General features: G+C 44.9%; 1 long non-coding RNA gene across 1 annotated transcript in view; it reads left to right on the top strand.

The window, feature by feature from the left end:
* Positions 1 to 9,932, top strand: part of LOC110292126 — a 21,152-nt gene that overhangs the window by 4,305 nt on the left and 6,915 nt on the right. The window contains exon 2 of the long non-coding RNA XR_002377659.1: positions 2,410 to 2,488. This is a non-coding gene — a long non-coding RNA (uncharacterized LOC110292126). The remainder of the gene's footprint in view (positions 1 to 2,409; positions 2,489 to 9,932) is intronic.

A 9,932-nucleotide genomic window follows, 5' to 3' on the forward strand; every position in this document is an offset into this window, starting at 1 on the left:
AAAAAAAAAAAAAAAAAAAAAAGAAGTAGTTTTTAAACTCATCCTTGAGCAGGACCTAGTGGATCAGGCTTTAATCCCAGATACTCCAGAGGATGAAGCAAGAGCTTTCACGGATTGCCTAGGAAACCTGGTGAAACCTTGTGTCTTAGGGTTTTATTTGCTGTGAAGAGGCACCATGACAATGGCAAGTATTATAAAGGAAAGCATTTAATTGGGGCCAGCTTACAGTTCAGAAGTTTAGTTCATTACCATCATGGTGGGAAGCATGGCAGTATACAGACAGACGTGGTTGCTGGAGAAGGAGCTAGGGCTTCTATATTGGGATCTGTGGCAGCATGAAAGGACAGTAGACCCTAGGCCTTGACTTGAGCTTCTGAGGCCTCAAAGCTCATTCCCAGTGACATATTCCTTCCAATAATACCACACCTACTCCAACGAGGCCATCCCTCCTAATAGTGCCACTCCCTATGGGCCTATGGCAGGAAATTTGTATTTAATTTACCAAGTCTTGCCTCAGAATAGTGAGAGAAGGACTCTGAGATGCAGCTACATGGCAGAGAGGATGCCTAGCATGGGCAAAGTCTGCACTGACCCCCAGCATCTCAAAGAGACCTAAATATAAACTTGGTCCATGTGCCTCCATTCACACTTACTCTTTTTTTTTTTAATGAGAGAAAATATACTTTTCATTGAATAGAGATTAGTATATATTTGTTAAACATCACAATAGATTCTATTGTGGCAATTTTCTGAAATGCATATAATGTATTTTGATGACATTCACCCATCTTCTTTATCCTTTCTTGCCTTACTTCAATTTTTGCTGATCCCTTTCCCTGTTCCTACTAATCCACCTTCAAAGTGATGGGTTATTTACCAGAGTGAGGCCTACCTACCTACCTACCTACCTACCTACCTACCTACCTACCAGTTGCCTCTCCCTCTCCATGGCAGCCCTAACTTCCTAGAGCCTCTCAGAGAGTTTCATTGATGACACTTCTACTCCACTTCTCTGGAATCACATGGCTCTGTATTTTTCTTGGTGTGGCGATTAGTAGAGCTGTGAGGAATGCATGCAACGAGCCAGTGGCTGTGCTGTTTTGACTTCACACTTCTGACCCACTCTTTGTTGTAATATTTGCCTATCACCAATTTGAGATTAGATGTCATGTTTCAAAGGAAAGCAATCTGAAGATTTTAAAAGTATGATCACCATGCATAGGTGGCTATGCTAGCATGGGAAATAATTTAGCAGCCTGGGACTCCACTTGGTTTGAGTTACACACACACACACACACACACACACACACACACACACACACACATCCCGATGCTGTTTGACAGCCTAGGACCTTTACCTGCATGTGATGTGCAAACATACCTCTTCTAAAAATGCACATAGAAACCTAGGATCCTTGCTTGCATATACTGTGCGTACACACTCCTATCTGAACCATGTATCTGGAAACTTAGTAAGACAGGATCTGCACCTAAGTAAGCTGCATACAAACCCAATTCTGAACAATGGGATAAGTTTCTCTTTAATAACCATCAAACTTAGCTCTGTTCTTACATTCTCTGCTTATGTTCAGGTACAAGAGTAGGAAGGCCAATCTGGCCTGAACTGGTTTTGGTTACATGTGCAATAAGGCAAACAGTTTGTTCAAAGAGAGTTTTAGGGAGAAGCACTTATTTGCCATCTTATGCCTGTTGCGTAGCTGGGCACACATATGATCAAAACAAGATGCATGGAGGGAAGTAATATGTGAAGCAGAAAAATGGTATGTAACAGAAAGATGTGTTAATCAAAACAGAGAACTGCTCTCTCTATGTCTCTTAACAACCAAAGCCTTCTCTTGAACCCTATAATAGGAAGCCTCAAACAACAAACACTTGGGGCCCCAAATACCTTTGCTCATGTGGCCTGTTGCCACACTTGACAGTGGCTCTGACCTGTTCCATCAGTTTGTTTTCAATGAAGGTCCCTTTGAATAAAGATCTTTTCACAAGTCTGTGTGAACTTTTATTTCAATTCTCTGAGTAGAAAGGTAAGTCCCAGAGACATCCTCTGACCACTGAGTTACACAGGAAAGTAACACTTTTACACAACTAAATAAAGGTTCAAAGAGTTAATAGGCTGACCTGAAATTATACTATAGCCTCAGTAAGAGTTGATGGAATTTCTCCTAGCCTTTCCAGGTTGCTTCTGCCTCAGCAAGTTGGGAATCTAACCATTAGTGTTGCCTTGATCATGTCTCCCAACTCTTGTGCCTCACAAGGGCACGTTCCCTGGAAATTAAGCAGGGAACTTACCTCAGACAGTGTGTTAATGAGAAGACAAAACCAGAAATAAAGTTGAGAGAGCTCACTAAACCTTTGTACAGAAAGAGCAAAGGGTTTTTCCCAAAGAACCTGGACAAGCCTGTTGGCTGCACCTGCATCCCAGTCCTCAGCCACCCAGAAACACGTTTTTCCATTTCTTCTACAGGTAAGCATGGTCCTCATGCAGATTCATCTGCAGGGTCACAGAAAGGACTCTGAGCTCTAATACTCGCTCCTCCTCAAATCAACTAGGTCCATGCACCCTTGTCTTTCAGCTTGCTTGCTTTCCTTTCCTCACCTTGCTAAGATAACAATGCACTCTGTAGCCATAGAAACCAGCTTTTCCAGAGCTTTCCCATCTTGAGACCAGCACGCTTACTTTCCATGCATTTAACCCACATGCCAAAGCCAAAGTGACTTACCAAATAATACTCTGCTGAAGCAGTGCAGGGAGAGAGCCTAAGAGGGGAGCGGTGACCTAGGGGAAAGAGCTAAGGGCAGTTACTTTGCGTCTGTTATTGCTATTTATTTTTCCTTTTGTGTTTCTCATAGAAGTGGAGAAAATTTTTAATAAGCTTAAAACTCATATGCGGCTTGCATGTCTAAATGGAAATGGGCAGCCTATATTTGACTACTAAATGGAAAATTGTGTTCATTACTTTTGTAGTTTTTTAAAAAGTCTTTTCTTTTTTTTATTAGATATTTTCTTTATATACATTTCAAACGCTATCCCGAAAGTTCCCTATACCCTTCTCCTGCCCTGCTTTCCTACCCACCCACTCCCACTTCTTGGCCCTGGTGTTTCCCCTGTACTGGGGCATATAAAGTTTGCAATACCAAGGGGCCTCTCTTCCCAGTGATGGCCAACTAGGTCATCTTCTCCTACATATGCAGCAAGAGACACGAGCTCTGGGGGTACTGGTTAGTTCATATTATTCTTCCACCTATAGGATTGCAGACCCCTTCAGCTCCTTGGGTGCTTTCTCTAGCTTCTCTATTGATCCAATAGATGACTGTGAGCATCCACTTCTGTATTTGCCAGGCACTGGCATAGCCTCATATGAGACAGCTATATCAGGGTCCTTTCAGCAAAATCTTGCTGGTGTATGCAATAGTGTCTGGGTTTGGTGGCTGATTATGGGATGGACCCCCAGGTGGGGCAGTTTCTGGATGGTCCATCCTTTCGTCTCAGCTCCAAAGTTTGTCTCTGTAACTCCTTCCAAGGGTGTTTTGTTCCCTCTTCATTCTTATCTACAAGGCCAAGAAGCATCTGATGCAAACTGTAAGATCAGCATTATAGAAGCTGAGTAGCAGCCCAGGACACTTGAAAAAACATGCTCACCTGCATGCACACTCGTGCACACAATCATACACATGTACCACAGCATTACAGCCTAACGATAACGACCTTGCAAACGGCTGTATTTGCTCAGGAATGATGAACTTCTTACATAAACATGGATTGAATTTCCAGTCAAGAGTTCTCTTGGTAAACATTTTGAGAATGTACCTTATATCGATGCCTCAAAGTAGGAAAAAGAAAAACTTAAGCAAGTAGGGACTAATGACAAAACCACATCAAGGGCAAGAATTCCGAAATAAATCATTTCTTTAGTATTGTACAACAGTCATCAAGTTGGCGTCTTGTCCAAAGGCAGAGCACCTGCTCTACAGTGGTGAGTTACCGGGTTCAATAACCCTTTGGCCAGATCATAATAACCTTTAAAAACAGTCCTAAAAATAAAGGAAAAAAAAAAAAAGAAAGGAAAATGACTAGAGACGGTTAGTCACTCATAGCCAATGAACGAACACTACAGACTCAACTTATTCTACACAATTATCATACAAAAAACACAATAATAAAACATATGGGGTGGTTTGACACTACTATTTGTTAAACCATGTACACTGAAGACCAACGGCTTGATTAGAATCATTAACCAGAGTGTAGTTGGTAGCGATGATTTGCAAGATGCTGTCGCACATAAAGGAATTTTCGGCAAAGCCGAAAGTGTCCTCAGGAGTAGATGGAGGGGGTATAGTTGGGACATTGGCAGATTTGGCAACAGGATCCCCAAATAAACAGATGTATATATTTCTCTCTGTCTCTTCCCTTTCTGTCTCTCTGTCCTCCCGCCTCATGTCCCTCTATCCTTCTGTGTGTGTCTTGAGCACGAGCAAATGAAGTTTTAAAAAGTATAAAAGCAGAGGGATTCGTTCTCTTAGAGAAGATCCCCCCACTTGGGGGCAGCATACCCAAGTTTACATGGCTGAAAATTAAAAACAATAGGACTTGAAACAGCACCAAACTTCTGAACACAGCTGGAAAATCACTCCCAAACTGCTGCCTTTCCGGCTGGAAGCCAGGTATGCTGTAGCATCCGAAGCACCGGTCCACGGACCGGCTCTGTGCAGTGCTCTCTTAGCAAGCATAAGGGCTTCACGAGCAACAAGCAAAGGCTTCCTCCAGTACAAACATTTTGTTTTACTTTTAATTCCCACCTATCTCTGCTTTCATTATACATCTGTGGAATGACTTCTACATCGTGGTTCTTCACTTCTGCTGAGCCTCTGGGGTGTCAGAATGCCACTGAGAGCTGCTTAGGGAGGCGAAACACTGAGACGCTAAGCTGCGTTTCTTCCTTGAAGCCGGGGTCTAAGTCTAAGATACACTCCCAGTCTGTTTCTCAAGGCGAGAAACAGCTGGGGCTGTGATAGAAGCTGTGGTTCTCAGACTCCTGGGCACCCAGACGCCACTGGGAACAGCAAGGGGTTGAGAATTTGAGAACGGGGCCTGTGGGCCTGCAATGATCCAGGGGCAATGTGGTGAGGAGGGTGGAGGGGTGGGAAGTGGGGGGTGAGGGTTTGAGGAGGTGGGGGATGGGGGTTGGGGGATTAGGAGTGTGTGGCCAGTTTACCTTCAAATGAGTGCCAGGAGTGTGGCGGGGTTCCTCTATAGGAGACATAGGCACTGCTCTGGATCATGAAGGGCTGTCCCCTCTCCCAGGTCCTTGATGAAGGAGTCAGCCAGTCCTTGCTTGTCCAAACTGCTTTGTTCATGGCAGATGAGGATGCATGTGACTTACTCAGGGTGAACCAGAGATCAAATACCTTTTGCGGAGGAAGGGATGCTCATTGGCTAAATACTTAGGACCCCTAGATACCTCATTAGCATGGAGAACTCTAGGCTCTATGCTATGTGACCTGCTGTCATGGTCATATGCTCCAGGACAGGAATCTGAACTCCTGCCGTTCTCACGTATGAGTTTTATTGGGGTTCTGAACTTGCTACCATCTCACCAGTTCTGTCTGGTGGCACCATCCAACGCCCCATACTGCACAGCAGTGGAAAGGGTTAAATCAATGCTCAAGCTATTTTCTTACATCAGAGATCTGTCTTTCTGTTGCTGCTGAAACCTGATTTATACCGTTTACGTTGGCGTGCCCTATAGAAATAGGACTACCTGTCTCCTCCTCTCCCTCACTCTCTTCTTTCCACTTATCATGACTCTAGCCCAGGTCAAGTCTCAAACTTTCAATCTTCTTGCCACAGACTCTCAGGTGCTAGGATTATAGGTATGCTCCAAGCTCAGTAAGACCTCTTCTTCTTTTAAATTAAATTAATTTTTTTTATTTTACTTATTCACTTTACATCCCACTCACTGCCCCCATCCTGGTCACCCTTTCCTAAAATCCTTCACCCATCCCCTCCTCCCCATCTCCTCTGAGGGGGTGGGCCCCCTGGGGATTCCCCCCAGACTGGCACTTCAAGTCTTTGAGAGGCTAGGCACTTCTCCCACAGAGACCAAACAAAGCAGCCCAGCTAGAAGAACATATAGCACATACAGGCAACAACTTTTGGGATAGCCTTCATTCCAGTTGTTCAGGGCACATATGAAGACCAAGCTGCACATTTGCTACATATGTGCTGGAAGGCCTTGCCTGTGTATCCAGCCTGTGTATGCCCTTTAGTTCAGCCTCTGGGAGCCCCAAGGGTCCAGGTTAGTTGACTCTGTTGGTCTTCCTGGGGAGTTCCTATCCATTTCTAGCCCATAATCCTACTTCCTATTCTTCCATGAGAGTCCCCAAGCTCCGTCCACTGTTCGGCTGTGGGTGTCTGCATCTGTCTGAGTCAGCTGCTGGGTGGAGCCTCTCAGAGGACAACATGCTCCTGTCTGCAAGCATAACAGAGTATCATTAATAGTGCTTAAGGATTGGTGCTTGCCAATGGGGTGGAACTCAAGGTGGGCCAGCTATTGGTTGGCCATTCCCTCAGTGAGGGCTTTTCTAAATTAGAGCTAGGGAGATGGTGCAGCCAATAACATGCTTACTTTGTAAAATCAAGGGTCTGAGCTGTATCCTCCCCAAGCCCAGGTAGAAAAGGGCCAAGAGCCGTGGTGTCTGCTTGCAGTCAGACTGGGAAGGTCTAGTTTACTTGGTCTAAGTCTAAGCTAATCAGAGATGTTATTTCAAATGAAATGAAACACAACACAACACAACACAACCAACACAACACAACACAACAAATCAAAAACCAAGTGGGCAGTGCCTGAGTAGCAACACCCAAGGCTGTTCTCTGGACTCATACGTACTTGTATACACAAGTGTACACGTGCAAACATGGCCAAAAAGTTCTTCTCCCTTGAATGTCAACAACAAACATGGTTAGAAGTGAGGATATCTACAACATTCTTCTTATGGATTTTGTGTTGCAGTCACAGCTGTTCTTGTGTTACTTATGTAATTTATCTACATATCCTGTTGTGAATTGTCACCCTTCAGGCATGGTGTGGTCCTAGTATCTTGACATCAGAGCAATGGTGACATCCCCAGAAGACCCTCAATGAGGTTGGCTTTATTAACATTTGATGGTAGAGGAGGTCCTCAGACACTTTCCTGAGATTGAGGCCACTCCTTTCTGCCTGCACACTCCTCACTGCAGGGCATGGAATAATATCTTAGGCACACATGGCCTCAGAAATGCTGGAGTATGTATAAGTCAGGTACAGGGGACTTCAGTGAAGTGAGTTTCATGACACATATCTTGGTGTGACAGGAAGGTAGTGTGGAGAAAGAGGCATCAAGATTAGCTTGTGAAAGGAACAGATGACAGAGAAAAAGACTGGAACCCTGCCCCTTTTCTACCCACACCAAGGTCTACATATTAGGGGCTGATGGGGCCCAGTGCCATCAAGTTTCTAACTTCCCAGCTCTCTGGACTGCTTTGTCACTCAGAAGTGCTTTTTCTTAATACATCATCTGTTTCTACCACTATCCATGTGTCCCTGGAAGTCTCAGCAGTGCCCTGTGGACCTCAGCATCAGTCTATAAAAGTTGGTCACCATGTCTAATATTTATGTCTGTAATCTCTTACTGTCCTTAAAAGAGGCTAGGATGCTTGTGTTTGTGTGCCTGTCTCCCTTCTTCCCTCCTTCCTTCATCTTCATCTTTCATTTTCCCTCCAAAGCACGGGGACACCAGGGTCCCAGCTGGGGAGATTGTGGGCATGGTGTCAGATAGATGTGAAAGGAGACTTGACAACAAGCCTAGGGATACTGAATCCAACTTTCTAACACAAGGTCAGGAGAGAAGAAGAGTCTCCAGATGTGCCCACTACTGGGTTCCCCAACACTACTGCTCCCCCAAATACTCTTAAACTGCCAGTAGTTGCCCATCTCCACTCCCTTTTCTCATTTTCTCCCAGGACAGTCTTGATGACCCAGCTCGGGCATGCGATAGCCATGGTAGCTGCTGCAGTTCATGCCTGTGTTCTGCAGGCTCTTCAGAGGAGTAGAGCTGACTGAATCTCTCTAGAAAGGGCATGTATTAGTGAGACTTACGGGCTGTGGTCCAGCTACTCCAACGATGGTTATCTACTGATGGACGATCCAAAACTACAGTAGGTGGTCAGTCCCCAAGGCTGGATGTCTCAGCTGGTTTTCAGTATACACCAGAATCCTGAAGACACGGGCTCTAATGCCATGAACTTGCCAATGACATCAAGAGCAAGCAGGCAGAGAGCAAAGCTTCTTTCTTCTATTGTCCTTTATACGGCATTTCAGCAGAAGGTGTGGCTCAGATTAAAGGTGGGTCTTCCCATCTCAAAGATTCAGATTAGAAGTGGGTCTTCAAGAAAAAAAAATCCTTACAGGTGCACCCAGCCCATTGGGCTTTAGTTAATTCCAGATGTAGCCAAGCTGACAACCAAGAATAGTCATCATAGAGCCCATGGCCTCTTTATACCCAGGTGATACCACAGAGACTCATCCTTACTCTGGGAATTGGGCTCTGGCCAGAGTGGGGAGGATGCAGTGTGTTGTGAAGGCTGACTCCATTGCCTGGACACTTGGTGGTTTCATCTGTTGTTTTCACCAGGGTTCATGAGTCTTGATCTGTGCTTCAGGGCCATCCCCTGGCAGAACTGAGGATTCAAAAGCTAGCTCTAATAGAATCAGAGACAAAAGTAAAAAGCAAAGTAGGAGCATTGCCTGGTAGGCTAGGCCAAGCACATTTTAGGGTCTGGAAGCCCTGGGTTGTCCAGCTCTAGGGAGTGAGGGGCACGGGTCAGGAGGGCAATGGATTCTCACCTCTCTCACCATTCTGATTAATTTTGCTCTGCACTCCTCACCCCGGTTTTGTGTGCCCTTGGAGAAAAGCAGAGGATCAGGAAGAAGCTAGAAGGCATGTGGATGAACAATTGATTCAAGTCCCCAAGACCATCTGTTTGCACTATGGGCTCTCCCAAGCCAGAAACTCCCTGAATGGGATTCTCACATCCCAACAGGGATGCACAGATGTAGGATGATGAAGGAGAGTCTCATCACAGGGATGAAAAGTTATACTGAGAATCCTGCTAACAATGATAAGGTCAGGAAGGTAAGCAAGGACAGAAAAATCCTGCTCTATTTCTGAAAACTTCAGAAAATTCACCAGGCTGAAGCCCATCTAAGGATCAGGCTCTCCTGAGATAACATTTCATCCAGCAGTCGGTCCCTGCCTGACATCCATAGAAAACTTCAGTTGGGACCAAATCATTGTATTCGTCCATGGGTCAGATTCATCTCTGATAAACCTGAGAGGTGGAGGACAGAGGCCAGCCCTGCTGACATGCAAAGGCCAGGGCACTGCACAGATGACTGTAATGAACAGCCTCCAGCTTATGTCCTGTAAGTAACGTTGCAGAGCCCTTACACTAGAAAGCCCCTTGTTCTTATTCCCAAAGCAGGAGGGGGCCGATGACCAACTGAGGCTGCCCACGGAAAGAGCACCCTTATCAGAAAGGTAGGTTTACAGATCTCCTGAGATTTAACCTTCTACCCCTACAAAGAATAGGGATAAAATATTTCTTCTTTGTTTGACAAAATATAACCTGATTTAATGAAATTGTGTCCTGGCTGCTCAAGGTAAAATTCTCAAGTAATTGTGCATCATTCTGTGCCTAAGACAGCATGGATAAGACTTCATCTGTTCCTAAAGTTTTTCAAAATAACTGATTAGCAAATCCTGTAGCCTCTTCATTTTTAAATTGTATAATAAAATTACTACTTTTGTCATGTTGGATTAATGTGTGTGTGTGTGTGTGTGTGTGTGTGTGTGTGTGTGTGTGTGTG

This window comes from Mus caroli, chromosome 4, assembly GCF_900094665.2.
Source record: "Mus caroli chromosome 4, CAROLI_EIJ_v1.1, whole genome shotgun sequence".
NCBI lineage: Eukaryota > Metazoa > Chordata > Mammalia > Rodentia > Muridae > Mus > Mus caroli.